Genomic DNA, 26,318 nt, shown 5'->3' on the forward strand with positions numbered 1-26,318 from the left:
TTCAAGAAAACCACAGACTGACTTAAGTGATGCCATGATAGATCTACAGAAAACAGAAGCTCTGCTGTCTGATCTGCAGCAGCCGTAACAACATAAGCCAAGGCTGGAGACCTACAGTAACAAGATGGACATTCATGGTGTTAATTAAACCACTTGCCACCAAGAACAGGTGGCAAGAAGAGGGACAAGTCATGAGTCCTAATGGGGCATAGAGATATGGGAAGCTGAGCCGATGGAAACTCTCAGGTTATTCAATTCTGGACCCCAGGAAGATCTAAGCAATGTTCCAGAAGCACAGGGAGCACACACAGCCATATTTTGAATTTCCACACCACCAGAGCAGTGTCTCGTGGGTGCTGCTGGCTCTGCCTGTAGATCTTGGATCTAGACTGTGACCTCCCCTTCTCCCCAGCCTGACCCATTACATATTTCTTCTGTTCATCACTAATTCCCTTCCTTTCTGCACAACTGAGAAATGGGCATTCCCCATCCTTTGCCTTTATTCATCCTCCTGAACACGCATTCCATCTCACAAAAGCCTCAGAGCTTCAGCCTACAAAACTCTGCTTGTCCAGGGCAGGTTGCCCTAGGTCCCTCATGCCTGTCAGTCCTAGGGAACCAGAAGAGAGTGGCACGCACCCCCAACAGATATTGAAACTACTCCGCTGTATGTCGGTATATCTGGACTTGTGTGGACCATTTTTTAGAAAGTCTTAAAGAGAACACAAAACCCACTGAAAGTTGGGAAGGGTGACTGAAGGTGCATGACAATTCCTGAAAATCATTTCCATTTTACAATTTCTTCCTGTTTTCAAAAACATTAAGCATTCACCGTGAGCTGAAAAGCTTAGGAATTTGCTTTACTTTTGGAAAACCTTACATTTCACTGAAAAGAAATGTAAACGGAAGGGGAAGGACCAACCAAAGATGTTGATAAAACGTGGGAATAAGTGTGATTTGCTAGTAAAATGCAAGAAATGTGTTTAGCATATTAAGTGCTGAGCTCTGCTCTAGGTTACAGCTTCTATCATCTTGAACAAAAGCAGCTAAGCTTAACTTTCCATGCCTCAATTTGTTATGTTGAGATGGATGAGCATTAATTAAATTTGCAAAATGTGTTGAAGTCTTCTGAGGAAATGCACAAGATATGATAATTCTAAATTTCAAACAAGGACCTCTGGAGTCAGTGGTCTACAAGGATTCAAAGCCCATGCAGAGTGGATGCTTTCAGCAGAGCAGCACTATCAAACCCAGCCAAGATCACACATCTCAAAACTTCTAAAAAGAAGTCAAGACACATAAAAGTCTTCTTGCTGGAGCCATCAGTGAGCACCCAAAGGAAATCTCAGAAAGTTGTTTGCACAACTTTATAGGTTCGTTAGAAAAAATAATGTCAAACCTGGGCTATTGAAATTATTTTCCAACTGGATGGCAAAGCAGACAAAAACCCTAAAAGAATATGAAAACACTGGTGTGGCGACCAACCCCCAGCCTACTTCCTTCTTGTTTTTGAAATATGAATCCGATTTGCAAACTAACTGTCAAATACCCTTGTTCAAAGATGTAATTCTTACAGCTCTTAGACTATGGGAGAATGACTCAAGTGCTTGACAAAAGAGGAATACGGTATGTATTGGCAGTACTTCTCATGACATATTTCAAAGCAAAAGCTGAAACCACGTTTCTAGACCACAGGGTTGGATCACCAGAAGGGCACCAATGTACACAACACCACGGATTGCTCTGCCTCCCCTCTTCTTCCTCCTGAGCCTCCCCTCCCTGCTGCATCCTCCCGTTAAGCCACCAAATGGCCCTTTCCTACCGCAGCACAGCAAGACAGCCATCAACCGCATGTTACTTTGAGAGAATATACCTGTGCTGTGAAAGGGTTAAAGAGGACAATAAAACACAGCAGGTGCAAGCACACAAGAAAGAAATAAAGCAAAATTCTCTCCTTATGGGAGTAATAGATATGATTGAGAGTGTGGAATCTGCAGAAACTGGGGCGACACTGTTGAGTCAAATTAAATGCACAGAGTGGAAAAATCCTAGCCCAACAATATACCTGTGTCATGTGTCTGCACGTAATTTACTACCGCAGTTGGAGTTTGCCTTCCATAGATTTGGGGGAGAGAATTAACACGTGGGGCTTGTTTCCTTACAAAATACGGACATGTGTGTATGCCTGTAACCACACTAAAAAGTGATGAACAGGACAGTAAATTTTTTGCACTCCTCAATTCCCCTCCCCCGCCACAGTTAAAAGCTGTCTCCACCTTGTCACTCCCAGCACCGCATTTGCTTATCAGGAGGTTGTGAGAAAAATACAAGGGGTGAAGCCTCGAGAGACAGCTAATTGCTCAGGGTGGGAAGGGGCAGGGAGGCAACAGCTCCTGAAGGGATGTGCCATCCTGCGGAGGCTCTGAGCTCCGCCGTTCCTGCCCTTAGCCACTAGCAGACAGCAATGGCACCAGACCTGAGCCCAGTATCACCCTCCGGAGCCCTTTCCCCAGCCTCCTTATGCAGCCTTAGGTGCTGTCACACAAATCATTTTGACAAAACCAGGTTCTGAAACTACACAGCAGTAGCACCGGAAGATGGACCACCTCGGGCACTACGCGTTCAGCTGGAGCAGGGCAGGGAGCATGGCATGTCACACCGCCCCAGCCTACCTTGGGCAAGAGAGGCAAGCACAGCTTCTCTCCTGGCTACACAGCAGCTTAGAAAAGGACATTTCCTCCCACAGGACACACCAAGATCAGGAGTGACCGCAGCATCAGCAGCTCTGCATGGTCCTGCCTTTAACACGAGTCTCAGCCAAAGCCCCCGGTGTAAATAATGCAAGCAGGCAGGTCCGTATTACACACCAGCAGGCTTTCTGGAGGAGTCCTTCTCCTCTGCGGTGATTTTCTCTACCACCCATTGGGCTTCATTTTGCTGTCAGTGTTGGGTTTCAGCTCCGAGATCTGCACTGCAGCTGCTGGCCGGGCTCAGCTCCTCATGATCAGCTCTAGGAAACTTACAGGGTGAAACACAAACCTGGGTACTTTTGGTGTGTTACCAGCCATGCTCTGGCATGACTTCTTGATGTTCATTAATGCCAGGCGAGTTTCAAGCGTCCCAGAGCTAGTTTTTTTCTAATGGATAGACACAAAGTAAGTATCACAGGTTGTCTCCTTATTTTCTCACATACACACAAAACCAGACCACAAAACTAAGCTTAAGGGGCTCAATTACATTTCTTTCACTGGTATCAATCGTGAAGAGCATCAAAGCCATGGAGCCACAGGCATGTGAAGGGAAAAACTAAGCCACAGGAGTCTGCAACTCATTTCAAAATAGATAGGCTATCTTTAGATAAAATTACCCCAAAGCATGCCCAGCTCCACTCCTCTGCGTTGCACCCTGTGCCGCAGGTGGCAGGGTCCCCTTCTTCCTGCAGAGCACCTCCCCCCCCACACCTCTCCAGGAGACATGCTGCAGGAAGAAGGGGGCTGTGTCTAAAGCTGAGAGTTTCAAATTCTTCTGGTTTCCAAGTCTTTCTTTCACCTCCCTTCTTCTGTTGAATTGTCATCAATTGGGAGCGAGAACAGCAGACATGCCTTTTTTTTTTTTTCCCCTGCTAGTAATTATTGGATTTAGTTACCTGCCAGCAGCAATCCACGCAGCGGTGGGAGGGGTAAATAAACATTCCCTGGCTCCTTTCCAGCACCCAAGTATTATTTCATACTCCAGTAATCATACAGAAGCTAATTAGGTATCTAAATAGGCTGGGGTTATTTATTCTATAATTTAATGGCCTGACAGTTGTCACAGGACATTTGTTTGGTGCTGCTTACTACACTTAACAGTCTTTTGACAGCAAACCAGGCTCTGCTGCTGCTGTCACAGTTAACGTGACAGAGCACGGTAGGCTTTTGGGGGGCTTTAGGCTCCACAAAGCACCCATCAGGGCAGAGCTGGCTCCCCAGAGCTCACCTGACTGTCCCCATCACTTGCCACCTGTACCACCAGAAGACCGCAGCCAGGACATGGGATAGCCATGCTGAGGAAAGGGAGCTGGAATAGAAACTCTAGAAAGACTTCAACAAAACACAAACCTGCTACTGTTACAGGTTTTTTTGAAAAGAAGATAATTCCTACAGCCTTATAGCTAAATATATCTAAGAAAACTATCTGGTGGGAAAATTCAAATGCAATTTTATCTGTATTTTTCATAACAGCAAGAAGTCACTTTGGAACCAAAGCAGTGTTTGATTTCGTTCTGTCTGCAATATTAAAAGAATATCAAACTGAATGAAGTGAGACTTCATTAACAAGTTTACACAGCTCAGAAACATCTTTTAAAGGTGTAATTTTGTTTAGTAAAATGGAATTTCAAAGTACATACATACAGAAAACCTAACACAGGAGAATTCATTCTGGCCTGTGTTCAGAAACAGTCATTCAGGAAAGGAAAAATACTGTAAAGAATTATTATTAAAACTATTTACAGCAATTTGGAAAACCTGAATATATACAAATCCATTTCTCCAGACAGGAGGGAGCTTCATCTTTTCAGAGACTGTAGAGTCACTTCTCTCCCCTCTGTCTTCCCAACAACCTCACCCTACCCTCGAGCAGCCAGTGGAAAGGTGGGACCTCAGTGAGACAGTTGTGTGTGCCAGAGCCAAGTGTTACTGACTCTCTTGAAAACCATAAGCACGAGCTCAGCAGTGTAAGATTTACACATCTTCACATGATATATAATGTTATATAAGATATGCTGCACACCGGCTGAATTCCACATTCCCACATTGATAAAACCACCCTGGGTGACGATGATTAGCACGTGGAATCAGATGCACTTTATCAGATGCAAGAAGAGCTCGAGCATCCAGACGCAGGGGGAGACTGCAGCTTCAGAAGCGTGTTAGAGGATACCTCTGCGGCCCACGGCAGTCAATTAGGATGTAACTAATGACCACAGTGTGTCATCTGTGCCATGAAAGGAAAACAGTGGGAGAAGGTCGTGACCCTAACCATAATGGAGAGATGTGGACTGTCCTACAAGACGAAGCGTGCACAGAGCCAGGGACTGTATCAGCTAAAGAACTGACACCAGGATGAACAGTGTTTGCTTGGACAAGAGCTCTTTGTTGGGCAGTCCATTGAGAGGTTTGAGTTTCAAGCTTAAATAGGTGTCTGATTACTCTCTTACTTGGAGATAAGGTACCTGAATGTCTTGTGCAAACATGGAGAGGCCAGAGGGAGAACAAAACTTTGTGGAAAAGGCTCTTGGTTGCACATTGTCAAAAGAAAGAATGTTCTAAGGAAAAAACCAAACAATTCCCTCTGACTTTTGTTAGCATTGATGGAAAGTGGCAATGTATAAAAATGAGCTTTACAGCTTGCCAGAACGTCACTGGGAGTGGAACAGATGGCCAATTCATCTCCACCGAACTTGGCACTTCTAACAAAAGAAACAATATGTGTTTTGCTACCCTAATTTTTCCCCCAGGTATCCCAGCAGGTGACTGGGATGTCTGATGACAAGAATGACTTGACTTGTGCTCCCCAAGAGCACGAATTGCTTGTTTCTGTGGCCTTGCCATTGTTTTGCCCAATTACCCACTCCTCTGCAGCACTCGGGTGAGGTTTCCCCAGATCCAGAAGACAATAGCAACCCTGGGTGACACACACACGCTCACAGATACAAACACCACTGCTTACAGGGGACTCATGTTTTCGCACCCCAGTTCATTTCAGTACCCTTACCACTAGTCTGAAAACACCTCTTTTCTTGCTTTGCAGTTGCACACTACGCATCGCGGGGATGCTTTACAGAATGTAACCGGCTGTAAAAATCCCAAGATTAGACTGAAGAATCAAAAAAACTGTTGGCTCGCCCAGTGTGTTTTCACATTTAATATTAATTCCCAGGCCTAACCTTGATTTCAAGATTTATTATTTTTCTACAGAAGGGCTAAGCTGCTCTGTTTCCCTACAGAGACAGCCTGAGGGCTCCACCAGGATGGCTTTCACATCAGAAGGAAGGCCAGGGAAGGGGAAAGATCCCCCTCACAATGATGCAGCATGCGCAGGGCACACATATGTATGCCCGAAGGAGAGACACACGACTGAACTGAACACAAACTGGCCTGTGTCACTCTTTCTCCACCTTTCCCCAGCCCCCACGCTATAGCTGAACCACGGTGCAGTCTGACACATTCCAAGACCCTTAAAATTTGCAAGTCTTGTGAAAACAAAAGGGAGTTGTGGATAACCAATGCCTCTGATATTCTCAGGCAAGGGCAGTGTATGTCCATGAGCTACCAGCATAGCTCTTGGGCTTAAAAACCGTATTTTGAATATTCTCCTATCATTGCTTTTTTTTTTGCAAAAACAGTAGATGAAATTAAGAAATAAGTCTAAAAGGCAATAGAGGTTGCCTGCCCGTTCAGGAACAGAGGATAGGTGTTCAAATGATCTCTGCAAGATTAAATGTTTTGGAAAACACACCCTACGGCTCTACAAGCAGTCCATGCTCTAACTAGAATTTGTCTGGCCACATGAACGAAACACTATCACGTGTTAATGAAGCAGCCAGATCATTAAGATGAAGCAAAACTCACTGATGATGATTAGAAACAACTCACTGGAAAAATTCTAGAGAAATATTAATAGTAGATCAAATTTAAATGATAATTGAAAGAAACCAAGTTTTGTCTGTATTAGTGATGCATTAGAAGAACCTCTAATGGGTTAAACTAAACATTTTCTCCGTAAGCTGTCATATTAGAAAATACAATGTTGTATTTCCCACAGAGCAAAAAGTTGTTTTGTCTTACTAGTAAATATTGACTAAAAAACACTGATTAAATGAGTGTTCCCATCCTGCTGACTCAACCACAGCAGTGTTTGTTCCCTTAAGAGAGCATTGCACACACTGAACGCACATGCAGAGGAATCAATCATCAGACATATGTTTAGGATATTATCTTTTCCAACCAAAAAGGCTAGGCTTTCAGTCAGAAACCAAAATCTAAGACAAGTTATTAGAACAGCTTATCTCATAGAAGCACAGCAGAATAGGTCACAGCCCAGCCTTACAGAAATGCATTGCCATATTCATATATTTTAAGGAATTTGTAAAGAGAATAATCTTTCTTTCTTCTCATCTCATTATTTTATTTTGTGGCTAGCTGTGGGGAAATGAAATAGTCTTGCAATTAAAACTACTAAGTTGAGTCTGTGGAATTGTAGGCAAATAATCTCCAGTCTGATTTTAAAGATACATAACAAAGATGCAGAGCAGGGATATTTTAGGACATGCCTCAATGTCTCCCTGCCACCAGTTTCAAGGGAATTTAAACCTGCAGCCCGCCTCACTTAAGTCTCACAATACTGAGTGGAACAAGGCCTAAATATCTTTAAAATGCTTGAGTTGGACAGATTTTCAACACAGCTCAGCTCAAATTTCCCCTGCTTCAGCAGGATCCATGCGCATGAAGTCAGTACGATGGGTCCAAGGCTCGCCGTCACACATGGCTCTGAGAAGGCTGCCGAGCATTTTTGGGAATCTCGCCCCTTTCTCATGTTCCCGAGTGAAAGACGAGCTGCTTGAAAAATCTAGCTTTCATTTCTGTAAACGAAGGGTTGCAACACACTGCTGATTCACACAGGCTTGGGAAAGCAATAATTGTAAAGATCTCAGACGTTTAAATGGCGCTTAAAAGATGAGAACAAGGTCAGCCAGTCTCACTACACATCCTATTCCCCCAAGTCACCTTTTATACTCCTTGTTTCACTAAGGCATTGTCTTTTCTATCTTTTTCACATGTTGGCTTATGACTAAGTAATTTAATTCAAAATATTTTAAAGTATTGAAGGAGAAAAGCTGTAATGGACCTTCAAGTGACAGGCTAGGAGCAATCCAGGAGGTCATTTTTAGCAACTCTATGGTAAAACTGTTTCCGATTATTGCAAAAAGAGTGGGATCTAAAGGTCCTCGGATCTATTCCCAGTCTTGAATAGCATGGGCAGTCACAGTCAGATGCATTCAGACTGAATGTTTCTAGTCTAAAATTCCTCTGTGTGATCCTAAAACTGTTAGTTCCCCGCAGACTTTTGAGAAAGAAAAAAAAAGTACTGAAAATGGGTATTAACTAAGAATTATATCCTTGGTTCTGAAAAACTTTATAGCCTTTATTTTTGAAGCTTTTCATGTGCAATGAACCGAAACCAAAATTAAGAAGGGAGTGCAGGTGGATTTTGACAAAAATGAATGGTCTGAAGGGTAAGCCTATCGGTGCAGCTACCAGATGTGTAGCAAAAGAAGAAATAGCACAGCTATAACATTCAAAAGAAATAGTGCAGCAAAGGTTGGGTGCTTCTCCAGGGCTGCAGGTCTGTGCGACAGCTGGCATTTTTTTAGGGTGTAATATACTCTTGCTGTAGGTGAACACTCAGGGAAATCACACAGTTCCTGTGCGTCCCCTGGGAATTCTGCTATCGCTTGTAGAGGAGGGAAACCTGGTCAGCTCTTTGAGCTGCTTTGCGTCCTGGTCCTCTGCATCAGAGGGATGACCTAGTGCCCAAGCAGACGTGAAGCAATGCTCTGGCAGATGGGATGAAGGTGAGCAGAGCAGAGCCCCTGCCCCAGCCACACAGCTTGTCCATCACCAAGACCGCCAGACTGGGTCAGAGCACTGGGCTCCCTCATTCAACGTTGTGTCTCGCAAAGTTGCCAGTACAAGTCTCAAAGGATATAAAAACTGTATGGTGTGTTTTGTTAGAATGATTGTTCTGTCATCGCCCAGACGTTGTTGTTATAGGTGCTACACGGGGTAATAAATAAAATGAAATTAGACAGTGTCATGCAATGAAATAGGCAATCCGTGCTGGCAGCTCTCCCGGTCAGATTGTACCCAAGCTCACTAGATACCGTACATATTATTTCACTGATGAATATGCAACTCATTGCATATATACCTGTCTGCTGTCTTTACTTGGCGAGACCTAGACAGGGACCTGAGCCATCACCTGAGCTCCACACTTCTGACCCAAATCCAAGTGTTCTTTTCGGGTTTGATTCCCTCCTCACCTACATTAGAGCAAGTAAGGACAGTGCTAAAAGACCGAGACTGTTTCAAACTCGCTAGTTTGAGTTTAAGGACAAGAAGCATCAGTCCTTGAAATCAAGAGTGTCAGGGAACTGCCTTGGGAAAGATCACAAGAGGTGCAGGAGCCATCCAGCCCTCTGCCTGTGGGACAGTGAAAGGGTGCCCATGCACAACATGAAATGTGGAAACTCGGGACACTTTTCTACCCTGCTCAGAGCAGGAACATTAAAAAATTTCAATTTGTGTGCTCATAGTTTAGCTGCTTTGAGTCAGTTCTTGTTGGACAGAGGGCTGGGTCTGTCTCCCCCTCACAAGCAGTGGCTTTGCTCACTGGTCTGCAGCCACCCCTACTGCACGGCCGAGCACCACCCCAACAAATGGAGGAAACAAAGCCTGAGTACGATGGCTCCTCACCTGGGATGTGGGGGTCTGGCATTAGTCCCTACCACTGCCCTAGCAAAACAGACACACATACACACTGGTCAGCTTACCTTCTAGCTTTTTTCTTACATGAATTTTGGGGAGGTTTGCTTACCATTTTGGAGTTCAGGACCTTTCAGGTCAGTAATTTTTGTCACTACAAATATTTGAGTTGTGTTCACAGTGAAATAAGTCATTTTTAGATTTTGGAGTTTTTTTCCCAATGAAATGAGAAAACGTACAATTAAAAATTACACTGAATCTGGAATATGTTTGGGGTTTTTTTAAATTATGTTTAAAACATGATGAGTACTTTCCGATGAAACCTATTAATAACACTCCTTTTTAGAGTGCCCAAGCAATGCTCAGCAGTCTCTCATCTACATATTCTCACAATATCTTGCATTTCCCCAGATGTGTAGCTATGGTGGCAGAGCCTGTCTAGCCACTTGTGAATATGAAAATTGTTTGCATCACTAAAACGGAGTCACAGGCCAGATTTTCAGCTAGCACTACCTCCCAAGTCAAGGAGACAAGCTGCAAGACACAGCCTGTTTGGGCAAACACCACTACAGCTACAGCCCTGCGTGCCATCAGGTACACGAGAACGGCTGCCCTGATGCGCCAGGCTTAGCTCACTGCTGCTTAAACGTGCTTATTACTGCCCTCATGCATAATTACAGGAACCCTAGAAACGTGATGGAAGTGACAGGTACAATCCTCTGTAAAATATGTCCCAGCTGAAGCATGACATCATGGCCATAGATCAGCCTGCGAACAACCTGCAGCCCTGATCTAGACTCTCATTAAGACTGACCAGTAAAAAGAAACAAGTTCTGCACCAAGCTCCCAAGGTATCTGCCAAGAATTTCTTCTTGTTCTGGGAGACTGTCAAGTCTCTCTAGAATTGTTCTATTGAAAAAAAATAATAGAATGATCTTTCTCCAAGGATCCTGAAATACTTTATGCCCATCAATCAGTATGCTAAATCTCAGCAGCAGTTCCTGAGATAGTAAATAGCTGCTCTACTTCTTTTACAGGTAAGCAAACTGAGACACAGAATGGCTGAAGTGTGACTCTTGAAACTATTACCAACTTAGGCAATTGCCTTTATGTATACATATAGTTTTTAAATAAATATGCTGGGTGGTGGGGTTTTCTTTTTCCATTTATCCAACGTATAAGCAGTATAAGCAACCAGATAAATAAACTCATATAATCAAGTATTAAGGGAAGCAAACACATAGGGGTAAGTAAATTATAAAAGCTTCTCTGCTACAGATCCAGAACAGAGAAAATGCCATTTCACTCATTGCAGCTTGGAAGTTTTCAAATTCAGATGGTAAACCATAAAGTAAATTAAATACACCAAAAAAAAGGTAGTGTTTAAAACCCGCAAATTTTAGACCACTTTAGACCATGGGTAGGGTTAGAAAATACTGTAATGTGTTTGGGAGTGATTTAGAAAATTACAGTCTCTTGTCAACATTTTGAAATCTTTTGATATGTAAGAATATTAAAAAGGAGGTCTAGAACTGCAGAACTTTTTGCCCGCATCAGAATCACCCCTGCTGCACAGACAACCTCCAAGTTCTCATGCAGCTTCTCCTCTCTTTCTCTCCTCTCTTTCTCTTTTGCACTTTCTCCTTGCAATTGCTCAGCCCCCAGGCAGGAGTTCGGTGTGCGCACACAAGGGCAGTTGTGCCTGCACGCAATGGGTAGATGCACAACCTCCTCACGTCTGCACCAGGATGCATAAATCTGCACTTTGAGACACCCCATTACAGTTATTTTGGACGTGACAGAAAACAGCATTTGCTTTACAAGCCTAAAGGTTGTAAAGATGTAAAGATGTGGGATCAGCTGCCAGATGCCAGGTACCCGCATCTATTGCAGAAATGCAAAATCCTTCTCCATTGCTTGGTTTCCAGCTCTGGGGCTTGCTCACCCACAGCCCACTCCATTCATGCAGGGACTGAGTTTCTTGACTTTCCAGTAACACTAAAAAGTGAAATCCAGCTTTTTTGCAAGGTCCTCACCTCTGATCTACCTTAGTGGGACAGCAGTTTGAATGGGATTTAGAAGCAAGAGCTCAGGCTTTCCATTAAGCAAATTTGTTATTTAAGGTTAACCATTGCAGTATTTTGTAGAACACAAAGAAAAGGTTAGATGTGGTATGATAATTATAAAAAATAAAAAATTGAGATGTTGCAAGCCCAAATAGGAATGAACATTTCTATGTACGAAAGCTGGGGTGTACAAATCTGTCCCAACTCACAGGCAAAGTTAAAAGCCTTTTACAATTGTGTCCCCTCGCTGTAGCACACTTAGCCTCATGCTGCATTCCAGTCAATCAGCATAAAATCCCATACTCCCCTCCTAGATGTTATCCTTCACGTGCTGTATTAGTTACAAGCTCCTTGCACTCTAGCAGGCACTGACAGACGGCAGTAGATGATGTAGAGGTGCAATCATATCAGACTATTGAGAGTACAAATCTATACAGCATAATGAGTCTTCTATTGCATATATCAGAGCTTTGAAACATTTTCTATTTAAATATATAGTCTGAAAACTTTCAGCATATATCATATCATCGAAACAACAGACTTCCATTGTTCAAATGGCATAAATCTATCATAGTCTCATAACAGCATGTGATTTCCACTAGCTACAGGCTTATATATTGTCGCACTAGTAGCGAAGGTTTTGTACATGGAAATCGACTTACACTGTAAGAACAAATTTTGCATTGTTCTGTACCTTAAAATCACACATTTCCATGATGACCAATGAACTATTATACAGATTGCTGGTGGGGGTAAATCATGCTGAATAATCAACCGTGTTTTGCCTAGGGGGTCTGCTGAAGCGATCTGCAGCTCAGGGCTATTGTGGTAACAGAGCCCGAACAGAGCAGCCCCATCTGCTCCAACGGCGGCAGCGCACCACAACTGACCAAGCTCCCTGTGAACCGGGATGCTCTTAGGGATGCTCCTACCCCACAGCTGTCCCACTCCATGCTCCCTGGTATGTGAGACCCCCACCTGCCCCCACAGAGCCTGAAGCTCACCAACCCCAAAATGGACTCACTGGTGCTCTCTCCCAAGTCTGCCAGTGATAGCAGGACACTCTATTGAAGGAATCAAGGACCATTTACAACTCATGGTCCTATGTCAGATGAGCAGCAAACACAAGTAGTCATATAGCGGCTTGCTCCAGGTAGAAGATCACCAGCTCACCTGAAAAATGTCTAGTTTCACCCCTGCTAGCTGGAGCGCCACAGCTAGCTAGAGGACAGCTGGTGAACTGGGGCCCAGAAGAACTTGGTGTTAGGCCCTGCAAAGGAAGTGTCCTGCTGCTAAGCAGTGGTCCCAGCTAGGCAGCCTGCCACTCTACCTAGTGTGCGCTTTGACACCAAGGGTGCTCTCAGGGCTGAAGATCTCTGTGTTTTCCACCAGACGATGAGATGCACAACCCTAGTCTGCAAAAATGACATGCTTCCGCATTACAACAGGCTGTCTGGGTGCAGCTTCCTTGTCAGTGCTACATAGAAGTGTTTCTATCCTACAAGACATGTTTCCCCTCAGCCTCCTTCCCCACCATACAGCTTTGTTTCCATTCCCATATCTATCCCTGGTCACTCTTCTCTGCAGCTGCCTTCTCACCATGATCTCATCACAACTATCCATACCTCCTCCAGATGAAGAGAGGTATAATTTCCTCAGAGCTCTTGTGGCAGCTCTCAAAAGCATGCAAGAGAGATATTGCAGCAGATGCTAAATCTGCTGGGAATAGTTTGAAAAGCCACCCCTTCGTGAGAGTGCGGCTGCAGAGGCACCCTCCCCGGCTCAGGTGCTGCGGGTTGGCCTCTTGGGCCAGGTAGCCATCTCCTTGCCTGGAGTGCCCCCAAGAGCAGGTCTGGCACATCACACGCAGAGGTGTCCAGAGGTCACTTTAAGGGCAGGATGCTCTCATATTCCCCCTGAGGATGTAACAGATGGAGTGCTACGGAGATGCTCTCTAGGGCACTCCTGCAGCAGGACAGTGCAAACAATTGACAAATTTGGCCTCAAAGGCATGCCCACAGACGAGGTGAATGCAGCGATAAAGCCTGATTCATAAAAGGGAGATAAAATACATTGTCAAAATATTACCTTCCAAATCTACTCGGAGAGAGGATTAAAATCTTTCTGCACTTACTACTGAACTACGTCCTTATATCTTAGCGACCATATATAAGGAGTTGCCCATAATGCACAGAGTATAATTGTAAAGGACGGTAGGAAATGACTCACTTACTAGCTTGCTGTCGGAGGACTGCATCATAAAATATTGGCTGTGGTCTCACATCATACCACACAGGCAGGAGAATTCGTATCAGCACACAGAGGCTATAGAATTACATTTTCTCATCAAACCCCAGACATACACCATAGATTACAGGCACTCTACTGGCAGCACGCTTGGCTGAAACAGGCTTGCAACGAGAGACCAGGAGATTGGCTTGCAAGATACACGTCTTGTGTTTTGCTGTCACTTTGCTATACTTTATGAAATTTGAAAACAAGAGGTCATGAACTACAGCCAAAGCAGGAGCCAGAGTATAACCATCATCTCCCTGGCCCACAAGCAGTTTGGGATAAGGAGCAAACTGCAAATATATTCCACAACAGGAGGAGGACTGCATGTGCTGGGCCATCATCGGTAGGCAATACAGTAGCATTAAGTCAGTGGCTTTCACATCTTGTCATGCTTAGCACCAGCATTGCTGTCTGGGAGCTGAAACTCAATTAATGTGGACAAACTATGATTTAGATCCAGACAGTGTGTGTTACAGGTCCCACGCTGGCAATAATCTGCTGAAGATCCAGTTTATAACGATACCAACTTGAAAATTTGGGCTTTTCCATGCAAGTCATTGCAGGACAATCTCTGAGTAGTCCAAGGTAGTAGGTGGTACATTAATTACAGCTGGCTGGGGGTGGGTGGGTGAGTTTCTTTGTGGTTTTGGTAGTTTTTTGTTTGTTTGTTTGGGGTTTTTTTCTATGAAATCCTAGAATGTTGAAACTAAAACTGGCCAGGGATAAAACCTTTTACCTTCATAAACCTCTGTAAGGTTAAATCACTTTGCCCTCTTTCAACCATTTCAAGCATAAAAGCCTGTTAACATTATTTTTGCTTAATATTATCAGTAAACATGTTGCATGTGCTTATAATTGCCAATGAATTATTTTAACTCATCTGAACAGTGTTTGCTTGATGAACAGCTTTCAAAGGATTTAGATTTCAGTGAATATCCTTACTGAAAAACCTGAAAATTTTAATGGGAAAGGAAACAAATTCCTTACCTAGCACAAACAGGAGAAGTTTCAACACAAGAGTCCTAAAGAAACATAACACAAGAGAGAGCCACTGACCAAGACTTTTGGTCTACATGAACACGGAAGAAAAAAAAAAAAAAAAAGGCAGAGGAAGAAGCACTCAAAATTGGAAGACAGAAGTAATCAAGAAATACAGTCTAGTTCATTCCCTGCATCAAAAGACCTCAAGCTTGGCACACTAAACCTGCGCTGCTACAGATTTTCCATTGTATTAGATTTTTTCACATGACAGTTTATGGTCCTGGCAGTGGTCACCACTGCTGCCATCTAAATCACCTTTAAAATTGCTAATCCACATCATTACCTGTGCTTCAGCAGGAATTCTGCACCATGCTAGAAAATTTTGCCACAGTGATATTAAAATCTGCATTTTGTAACATTCTTTGCAACAAATTTTTGGGTTAGGCGAACACTACTTAATTTACGGCTCTTTGATGTTTGTAACAAGATTGTTAATACAATTTTAGCACACAAAAGGGCAGCTAGATTCAATTAACTGTATTTGAAAGTACATCAAGATCCTTTGGAGAATGTACTAGAGATAAGAGGGGCAAAACATTATTACCGAGCAACTGTCATATGATAAGGTCAAGGTATTGTTAGGTAATGAAATACAGATTTAATATATCTTCTGTTAGATATGGAACAGGCAGGACCACAGTGTACTTTATTAGAATAATTCTAATTTGAAAATCAAGATACAAGAGGTGATGGCCAGATAAAGCAATGTTTTTTAACTAACCAAAGAGGGATAATCTGTGCATTTAACGTCTCGGCTCCAGACACCAACACAACCAGTGCTGGGACACTTTTCATAGACTTAGTTACCCTGTCTGTAATTAGTAATAGCTAAAAACACATTCAAAGGTTTAATATAGTTAAGTATCTCATTATATTGAGCATACAATAGGCAACACAGCACACAAATTTTCCACTGCCCGGGGTCCATGAAGCGCTGATTAAACTATTCCTTCAGAGAGCACCCAGAAAGGACAGGAGAGGGCCTTTAACAGAGGGTTTGATTTGTTTCCAGAATAGACCTTAACTGATGCTGTGTCCTCATTTGAATGAAAAAAATGGAACTTTGTCAAAATTCAGATATTTAATGCAAAAAGGAACTAATTCTCTCTTAGTCATGAGAAAAAAAAAAGAAAAAGTCTCATTTGGTGTGTTTAAGCTCTCATTTACTTTCTGTCTTACTAATGGCTGTTTCTTACTGTTGTTTCCTACATATCTGCATATCTGTTCTTCACACTCATACCTGGGCAGCTTAACATTACCCAGGAGTTTCCCACAAACACTTCACTCATCATTCTCTTCTGCTATGGGTTAAATATCTCTTATGTAGTCTCAGGCCATCCCTTTGATTTTGGGGTAGTTTCTAGGTATAATTGAGGGAAAAAAAAATTGCAAATACTTGAATATTCCTGTCTTCACATTTCTTTCTTCCTTCTCTTATATCTGTTTATCTCTTTTTCCTAATATCCCCCAACTTCCCTGCTTTCACTCTGTCCTGGGAACTACAGACATACATATTTTCCTTCATAATGTTGAAATCAAAGGTTCTTTTCCAGCATGTTTTCCCCCTGGACCAATGTGGATATCAAAGAGCAGAGCCTGTACGTACTCTACAAGCCAAACACAAAAGACCTTCAGCCTTTTTTTTGACACAAATGGATGATATTACTGACTGCAAAACTATCTGTTGTGTATGTACTTTACAGCACCTTGATTCCCAAAGAGTCTATGTCCCCTAAGAATAAAAGTCTCTCTTTTTTTCTCCACTGGTAACTGAGGGGGCTCACGCAACACACAAGGTGAAACAGAGACCAAAGTATTTCACTGAGACAGAACAAATGCAGGCATAAGTACCTGACCAACAATTCAATGTCTACAAAATACACACTGAATCAACTAATCCCTTACCTGGATTGACAGAGTCATTGTTTTTTAAAGAAGAGGAGACATGCGGATTAGCTAACCTCTTCAACAACACAGGCTGACAGCAGCCTACCAAATCCTGCTCTAGCAAACCTAAAACATCTGTTTGAGCTAGTCTGTATGTTTAGCTGTGATTCAAAGAATTTAAGGGATGGAGCCCCTACTGTGAGAAAGGGGAAAATAACCCATTTAACCTGCCTAGATCCCTTGGTGAACAGATCCCTCACAAGTTTCACACTGTCCACAAACCCTTCAGCTGGAAGCATACCTTCCAGACAGCAACATCCATCAGCATCACGGCACAAATCCACTGGAAAATGGGATCTCATTGCTCCAGCTCTACCACAGGCTGGAACCACATCACTCACCACCGCAGCCACTGCACGGGGTCCTCCACTGGTCCCTGGATGAGCCCCCGACCAGAATCCCCATCATCTGCAGAAAGAACACATGCAGAACTCCATCAGGGTAAGTAATGAGATGCAAATGTATTCCTTCAGAGGTTGATCCAAAGCCCAGTGAAGTCAATTATTATTAATGTAATTAGTACCATATAAGCAGTTCAAGACATAATTCAAGTCAGGTCTCCACCAAGCCAAGCTGCAGATATATGCAGAACAGAATTAAAGGGTTTACAATCTAAACGGGTGTGACAGACAAAAAGAAAGAGAGGAAGGAGATGTGAGGTGATATAAAAAGAGCAGATAAGCTGCCACAGAAACCAAATCTTAATCCTGTGCTTTGTCTGTCAAAGTGTGCAGATGTCAGCAGGAATTTTCAATAAATGTTAAATCAACAATGTGTTAATTAAACAGTATTTTGAGCCTTTACTTGTAAAGAATTTTCTCTCCTTACATTTTCATTAATTTTACCTTGCCTTTAGCAAACAGAAGCACACTTCTTATTTCTATAGCAGTAGCTATATATTCAGGGTCATTCAAGCCAAGTCAATGGAATGACCCTGCAGTTACAAGCATGAATGAAGAGCTGAACAAAACCCACCATGAGCTTTGCTTTATTCTGTATCAGTAATTAAAAATGCCTGAGTCACATTGTGCACTTCCCGCACTCCTACACACACAACCTCCTGCAAGGTAGACAGTTTGCTCGAGTGTCATGGCAGATGCCAACCCACGATACCATTGCTGCATGTTGGCACCAGGTCAAACCCTATTCTGCCCCCCAGCCCAGAAGGGAGCGTTTACATTTGCAGAGGGAGGGGTTGAGTTGAAAGCAGTGAGAAAGGGAAGGTGGCTCGGTGTGATGCAGAGGAGCTCCCGCTCCTCCTTCACCCTGCACAACACCCTCTCCCCAGGCTTGTGGCCACTGTGGCTGGTGCAGTGCGAGCACCCTCTGCTGCTCTCCTCCCTCCTGCCAACACGCCCTTGGCATCTTTCAGATCCCACCCAAACACATGCAAGGGATACTCCTGGTACCACAGCACCCAGACTCTGCCAAGGCTCGCTTCCACCCTGTGCACCAGGCTCTGCAAGCATGTGGTCCAGTTTTACGGGTTGCAAGGGAGCACAGGACGAGAATCACGTGCACCTCCATCACTACTGCTGCAAACCTGTTAGTTTCTAAGCCAAAGGATTAAAGAAAAAAAAAAGGGGGGGAGGGGGGGGCAGGGGGCAGGAAACTTTTCTTGTTCTGTAATTCTAGTGCCTGGGTGTAACTGAGGAGACCGGCTGCATCAAAGCCCTCGGCGACAGCATGGGCTTTATCTGGGAATTTTTGTAACTGCCATTGCTATTAGACCATATGAATGCAATTATAATATTCCAATAGAAATCAGTTGAGTATGTGGTAAACCAAGGGAACATACAAGGGAATGTGTGTAAGATAATCTCCCTATCGTGCACATACAAGGGCACCGGGATTTCTTCCAAAATCCAGCCGTTCCCCACACCTCCCTGGTGCTCCCAGAGGAAGGACAGCAAAGGCTGGCTGAAGCTCCACTTGTGGGGATGGAGGACTACCAGGTCACCCCTGAAATCGCAAGCCAGCCAGCCACACCAGGGCAGATGAGGAAAAGCAGTGGTGGGAAGACCTTTTGTAGCTGGAAAAGGCAAGTCAACATGTAAATCCTAGTTAAAATATCTTTATTAGCAGCATTTTAATCACTTGCAAAATCTGGACCAGGATCAAACCAAACATAAGGCAGCAGCTGCTGTAAACAGCCGTTGTTGAAATGGAAAAATGATTAGTGCTGAGGGAAGACGTCAGGCGTAATAAGCCTGACTTGAATGCTGTTGGAGCTGAGCACCGGGCATGGCTGGGTACCTCAGCATCACGTGGCCTGCCCTACAAACCTCTCCTAGGCACAGAAATCCCAAGACCTATAACCTCTCTGCTTATGCAGATAACCACCTCCTGGCTGTATTTACAGCATTAACGTGCTTTTCAGCCTCTGCTTGGAGAAATGAAGAATTACACCAATGCTGGAGTGTCTTTCCTTCCATCACACGCTGTAACACTGAAAGTCATCTAAACTACTGCAGGATTAGAGAAGAGTAATTATCCATCAAAACTTGAACTGAATCCTAGATGTGCATTAGATGTATTTTGGCTCTAGCTGTATTATGCTATCTTCCCCTCCTCCAAAATAAACCATATCTCAAAGCATTACCTGGCGCAACTGTAAATGTCTGAGATTTTTTGTGTGTTACTGAGAATAAGATCTACAAAATAAGTTTTACTTAAATTGGCCCAAACTAAACAAATATATTTTAAAATACCAGTAAACAAAACATAAAGAGCATATCACACTGACAACAAAAGTATTCTCAAACCTGGAAGACATTTTATACATGTATTTCAATTAATGCAGCTAAGTTAAATAAAAATGGGAAAACTGTGCTTCGAAACTGTGCAGGCAGAGTGCTCAGAATGTCAGAGCTTTTTCCATCTCTGCAGCACAGAAAACAGCTGGCAAATCTTAAGCAAGTTTATAAACGTTTTAGTGTCATAAAACCATTTAATTAAAAAAATAAATTGAAAATCAGATAGATTAGAAGTCACATACAAATGATTTGACCTCTTCCAGCTCTCTTCCCACCTTTAGCTACAGACATGGCAGCACTAAAGGCTTAGCTGGCCTTTTGCTGGACCTTCGGATAACCAGGTTAATACCCGAGTACACCAATCCAAGCATCACCTCCAGGCAGCTAAGCCCAGCCCCTGCTATTGGCCTTCGTATTTCTGAAGTGATCAGAAGCGTACTTGCATAATTTTAATGGTTCCTAGTCCAAGCCAAAAAGCTTTAAGTGGGTGCAGGTGAGCACCACAGCCCGGCGCAGTTCTTGCTTCTGTGGCTGCTCAACAGGCTGAGCTTCAGCAGTAACTGGTAATGCAATTTTCACTCCCTCGTCCAAGGTATTTTCTGTGGTGTACACAAGTTAATTCCTTACCAAAGTGAAGATGTGTATACTGGGAATACTCCTTTTTTCCAGGAGGGACAACTCTGCAGTGGAAGACACCACACTGGGATCAGACCTGATCAGAGAGCTAGTGTTTGTTATGCACAAACTCACGATGTCTATAAAGGAATGGCAAGCATGCATGTTGGTGAGTATTTTATGGTTGGCATTAATATCTCTTTTGATACTTGGCAAGTAAAAGAGAGCTCAGGCAATGGGTGAGAAAGCTGTAACACAATGCACGCAGCCAGCACCAATGTGGGTTTTTCATTGTTTTAACAAAAACCGCTCAAATCTGCTTTCACTGCACGTGCCACTGTAGACATAGGAAAGGTGAAAAATGAACTTTTAACCTGATTTTCAGGTTTAACTGTTCTTCATAGTGTAGAACATATTCAGGTCACCCTGAAGAGAAGTTCAGTTTTAACTGCTGCTCTCAAATGTTGCAGTTTCAGCAATGTTCCTCCTATGCCAGCAGTGCTTAGCGCGATGTTCTTGATTTTCGTATTGTACTGATACACTTTACATACTCCCTCAAAAACAACTTGTCCATCTCTCCAGTCAGTCAAAATGACTGGGTATAGTTTGTGCCACTGTTTGTGCCACTGCAGTGCATGCTGGCTGTCCGTCTTCAGCTGCCCCAGGCTACCACGATGAAACAACTTTTCTGTCCACTCCTCCAGTAGTTTCCCCCTTTCATTATCCTTAATACCAATAATACTATTTGATATTACTAATACTATATCTTTAATATATTTCAAATTAATTCAAGCCATCTCCCCACTCCTACTAGATGCTTAGGTCCAGTGTCAAATCCTGTGAGCTGCTGAGTGTATTTGATTTTCACTGATGTTGGCCCGCTAACATCAGGGAAAGTCCCGCTAAGTGGATCATTCAGGTATTACTTGAACAAACCCCATTTAAATAGCTTAACCCAGCTGAGAACCAGTTTTGCAAAAGCAAGAACATTTCTGTTCAGATTCCTGCACGAGAACAATTCACACTGCCATGAGGGCATCTCTCTGAAGCAGCAAACATTGGTGGGATGATACTGATTGCCATTAGCTCAGACTGTGGCTCTTCAACACCAGGAAAGGTCTGCAAATCACAAGAGCTGTCCCGTCAAGTCAGTGCAAAGGTCTATACAGGCTACGACTGGGATTCAGACATGCTAGTGGAGAATGCAAGAACAGGATGAGCACAGAGCTGTAACTGCTTTCGCACAGGTTTCATTGGGAACTGTTAAGCAGAGAAGTGACCATATAACAACGCATGACCAACAGCACCTATGTAACATTTGAGCCTACAAGCAGCATGTCTCGTCCAAACAACTTGAAACTTCTTACTGTTATTAGCCATGGGTGAAATTACACCATCAGGATGCAACTCCAAATATACATCGTAGTGTGTCCTCAGAAACACGTATAAAAACTATTCCAAAACTAAATTATTTATCTCCCATGACTAGAACTACAACTCCTACTGTGACACCCTAGTCCTGCTTGCTACCCAAAGAGTCTCCCTCCCCTTCCTCATTGCCACAATGCTGCGAGAAATTCCAACTTCGAAAGCAGCTCAAATAATTTCAAGTATAAACACATACACGTGCCTTCAGCATTCACGTGTGTCATGGGGAGCATAAGCGAATTCCTTAAATCCTCTGCATTTCAAACACTGAGTTTCAAAACACTATGTAGGCTCGAGAAGTCACTTCATCCTCATCAACTCTTAGTCCTGTCTGACTCAGGAGGGGGAAAAAAAGCATTGTTTAGTATTTTTCATTTCCATAAGGGGGAGCTTTTGCACAGAGGATTACTGTTGGTGACTCTCCAGCCCCAGAGACTTCACACAATCACAGCTCATTGAGACCTATTTCTGCGTTAATTGCCCTGCTGGGGAGAGGCGGAGCAAGAGAGGTCCCACGGTTTGCACTCGCACCCAGCACCTGCCGAGCTGCGATCTTGTGAGGATGGAAAACGTTTTTGCATTAACCAGAAGTATTTGACCCGTGCTCAAGTGTGAGTTCTGTTTGTATAATTATATTAGTGGAAGGTTAACATTTTCATTTACCTAATGCATAATTTATACCACCAACAATGCAAATTACTCTCTGCGGTTTGGAGATTGATTCTGCCTAGTAAATATTAAGATTTGTGGGATGAAAAATAATTGCGAGGGTTACGTGTCAAGATCTGCGTCAGGGTGATGTGGTAACAGGCTATTGACTGTTAATAGTTGGGCTTGAAATTAAAAATCTTGCTATAATCATTCTTTAGGCAACACCACCCGTGTTTGAAGGGGAAGCAATTGTTTCTACCTGTTACGGTAGCAGTTGAGTAAATATATGGATGGTTAAAATTCAAACACTTCCCACTGGAGAGGTGGCAAAAATGTCACATGTGAATCATCAGGTGTTATTGATGAGTTTGCATATGCAAATCAGATAAGCTAGAAATGTACTGATTTCCTACACAACATTTAAAAACTTTTGTTGAAAATAAGTTAGGAATGAAAACCTAACGCTGTAAAAGACCTCTAAAGTGTAATTTTAGACCTCTACTGCCAATTCCCTTGGAAAAAGGTTGGTCTTCATGCTTAAACCTGTACTATTTTTGAGAAAAAATAAATGGCCACCATTTAACACTGCATCCAGCATCTGCTAAAGTTCTTTCAACCTTCACAATCTTCCAGGATTTCTGGGGTAAAACCAAACTCCCATACTCAGCTTAAGGCCTCTTATTTCAATAATTTGAGCCAGCTCTGTGATAGCCAGAAACTGTACCCTTCTCCAAAACTTTCACTTACAATTTTGTTTATTTTTCATTTTTGGTTTCTGTTCTGTCACAGCTACAAATGAGCTAGGTCATTCAGACAAAATCCCCCAGTTCCTGCCAGTGTACCTGTAATCCAGAACGGTCACTTCTGAAAACACATGCTTTCACTCCTGCTATTACAGAAATGCCTGATTTGGAGAGATACCTCATGAGCATCACTTTGTCACAGGTACCCCTGCTCTGCAAAGGTGCATTCGAACACTGAGCAGGGAACAGAAAACACCGTCCCCACTTCAGCTTAATTTCTGGTCAAAAAGACTTGCGAATTGCAGTTAGAAGATGACACAGTAAACCACTGATGAGAAAGTGTGAACAGTTTATAACGTTTGGAGGATCCAGCAAACTAGTATAACATGAAGGAGGATCCAGGGAACCAGAGCCCTGTCAGCCCGACCTCGGTGCCGGGAAGGTGATGGAGCAGATCATCCCGAGCACCATCACACGGCACGTGCAGGACACCCAGGGGATCAGGCCCTGCCTGACAGCCCCAATCTCCTGCTACGAGCAGCTGCCCGGCCTGGTGGGCGAGGGAGAGGCTGTGGCTGGTGTGTCCTGGGCCTTAGTGAAGCCTCTGACACCGTCTCCCACAGCCTCTCCTGCAGCCACCGGCTGCTCATGGCTGCCCGGGGGCTCTGCGCTGGGGTCAAAGCTGGCTGGGCGGCCGGGCCGGAGAGCGGTGGGGAATGGAGTCACATCCCGCTGGCCCCGCGAACCCTGGCTTCGGGTTTGGGCCCCTCACGGCCAGAGGGACATGGAGGGGCTGGAGCGTGTCCAGGGCCGGGCACGGGGCTGGGGAAGGGGCTGGGGCACAAGTCCTGGGAGGGGCGGCGGGGGGAACTGGGGGGGTTAGTCTGGAGAAGGCTCCGGGGGGACCTTATCGCTCCCCACAGCTGCCTGACAGGGGCTGTAGGCAGGGGGGGTCGGTCTCTTCTCCAGGTAACAAGTGACAGGACAAGAGGAAACGGCCTCAAGTTGCACCAGGGGAGGTTTAGGTTGGCTATTAGGAAAAATTTCTTCACCAAAAGGGTGGTCAAGCCCTGGAACAGGCTGCCCAGGGTGGTGGTGGAATCACCATCCCTGGAGGTGTTTAAACAAACACACAGATGTGGTGCTTAGGGATATGGTTTAGTGGTGGACATGTTAGTCCTGGGTTAATGGTTGGGCTTGATGATCTTAAAGGTCATTTCCCACCTAAATGATTCTATGATTTTTTTCAAAGGAGTACTGGCTTTGAAGTTTGGTGCAGCCAGTGTAACATAAATGCATATTTTGATTTGGTCAATTACTGTATCTCATTTGCATAACAATTTCTCAGGTGCTAAATGCACACATATTCCATTTTTATTGGGGTAGATGTGGAAACTAGAACCCTCCTACATTAAAGTCTAGAGAAATCAACTCATGTCCACAAAGAATCCACACTACGTGCCCTGGGTTACACTACATATGAGCTGCCTTTGATAGTAAGGAAACATTACTGCATGTTTAGAGACACAAAACCTGTATCAATAATGAACACAGGCCCAAGGTGTCACCTCTAGTCATTCTGTACAGTAGAACAGAGCAGAGCTACCTTAGCTGCCTTGCTGCAGGTCAAAAACAAGTGTTCTGTTGGGTCTGCGATCTCTTATCCCTTATCTTATATCTTGCATGTAAGAAAATGGCTCACATCGGTTCATTCATGCTCCTCTGAGAAATTATTTGAGATTTTTAGTTTTGCTGTTCAGTTTTGAAAATTACTCAGCGCAGATTAAGTGGTGTTACACACCTTTCTTCTCTAACCTGAAAATGCACTGTATGTTAAGCAAGCCTCCAGCAACTGTAAGGGAAGGAATTCCACAGGAACATGTGGCTGTTTCAGCCTGGGCTGAAAGCAGGTCAAGAAAACTGATCTCATCCTAATCCCATAAAAGGATAGCTTTCCAGAAATCCCAGGCAAAGAGCCTGTTTTAGAGAAGTTCAACATACCAGAAAATCAGGTCACTTACTTAGGTGCCTCCAAACCGATTCAGGTGTGTAATTTACCAGGTCAGACAAAGGCTTTTCCATGAGACCCAGAACAAATTAAGCAAATTTGGGTCTCACTTCCTCATACAACAAACCGCAATAACACTGCTTGCTTCTTCCAGTGCTTTTTCCGCCTCTCATAAACCACCTGGGGCAGGAACAGTCTCTTGCTATTTGCAGTTCAGGACGAATTCAACAGGGGGCCAGTTGTAGGTGAGGCCATTATACAAATAATAATGCAAAAGTAAATAATGCATATAAAGTAAACTAGTGACATAAGTGTAGACATGAGGTGGTAGGAGTCAAAGAACAGGTTATATTAGTTATTAAAATAACTATGGAAAAGGGTGACATTCATCTCCTGAAATCTTTTGGTTGAGTCTTGCTAAAGTATATGCTCTATTCCTGCAAGATTTATAGGCTTAATACGGGAATCAAAGAGAATCAGTAAAGTACCTCTTGGCTTCAAACATCTCTGGATCTTGAGTGAGTAAATGAGTTGCCATGAAATAAAGTCCCTTTTTAAATTCAAAGTAAAACATACCTGCATTTACAATCTGAGGAGACAGATACTGAGGAGATACAGTATCAGATCACAGGCATGTTTCCTCTGGTACAAGGCTAGGGGAGATCAGTCCAAAGAAAACTACTTAGCAGATTGAAGCAGTTGAAAAAAAAGTACATTTACTCGTTAACGTCTAATAGTCTCAGATGTCTATGGTACAAAGGAAAGTATTTGAACAGCTTAAAAGTTTTATGGTTAGAATAACATTCAATAAAAAATACATTTTTGCAGGACTGGTTAAGAAACCGCAGGCAGGCGGGAATTCCGGGAAAGCCCCCATTCCTCTGGGGAGGAGGCGGTGGGGAGTAGGGAGAGGGCTCCCTGTGCTGCCGTGGTACACTAGAGAAATAGGGAAGGGATGTTTGGGTTTTTTTCCCTAAAACAGCGTCTTTCTTTGATCAGGCAGGTGGGCTCAGTCTCAGAGACATAGCTTTCTGCTAGGAAAATCCTAACTCCAAAAGCTGGGTGCTATCTTTACAATCTCCTCAGAAATCTGACATGTTCCGTGTGTCACTGAAACCCCACATATCCGTAAGCTTATTTAGAAAAAAAGTCATGAACTTTTGGAGCAATGCTGACTCTGGACAGAGAAGTTCTGGGCCAAGCTTCAAATACAAATCTATAAATCATGGGGTGGGTGTACC

The 26,318-nt window shown here is 43.5% G+C and overlaps 1 long non-coding RNA gene across 1 annotated transcript in view; it reads right to left on the reverse strand.

Annotated features, from left to right (window-relative positions):
• LOC119152632 overlaps positions 1-17,288 on the reverse strand; it is a 105,390-nt gene extending 88,102 nt beyond the window's left edge. The window contains exon 1 of the long non-coding RNA XR_005105822.1: positions 17,218-17,288. This is a non-coding gene — a long non-coding RNA (uncharacterized LOC119152632). The remainder of the gene's footprint in view (positions 1-17,217) is intronic.
• Between the last annotated feature and the right edge of the window lie 9,030 nt (positions 17,289-26,318).

The sequence above is a fragment of the Falco rusticolus genome, chromosome 8 (genome assembly GCF_015220075.1).
Source record: "Falco rusticolus isolate bFalRus1 chromosome 8, bFalRus1.pri, whole genome shotgun sequence".
Lineage (NCBI taxonomy): Eukaryota > Metazoa > Chordata > Aves > Falconiformes > Falconidae > Falco > Falco rusticolus.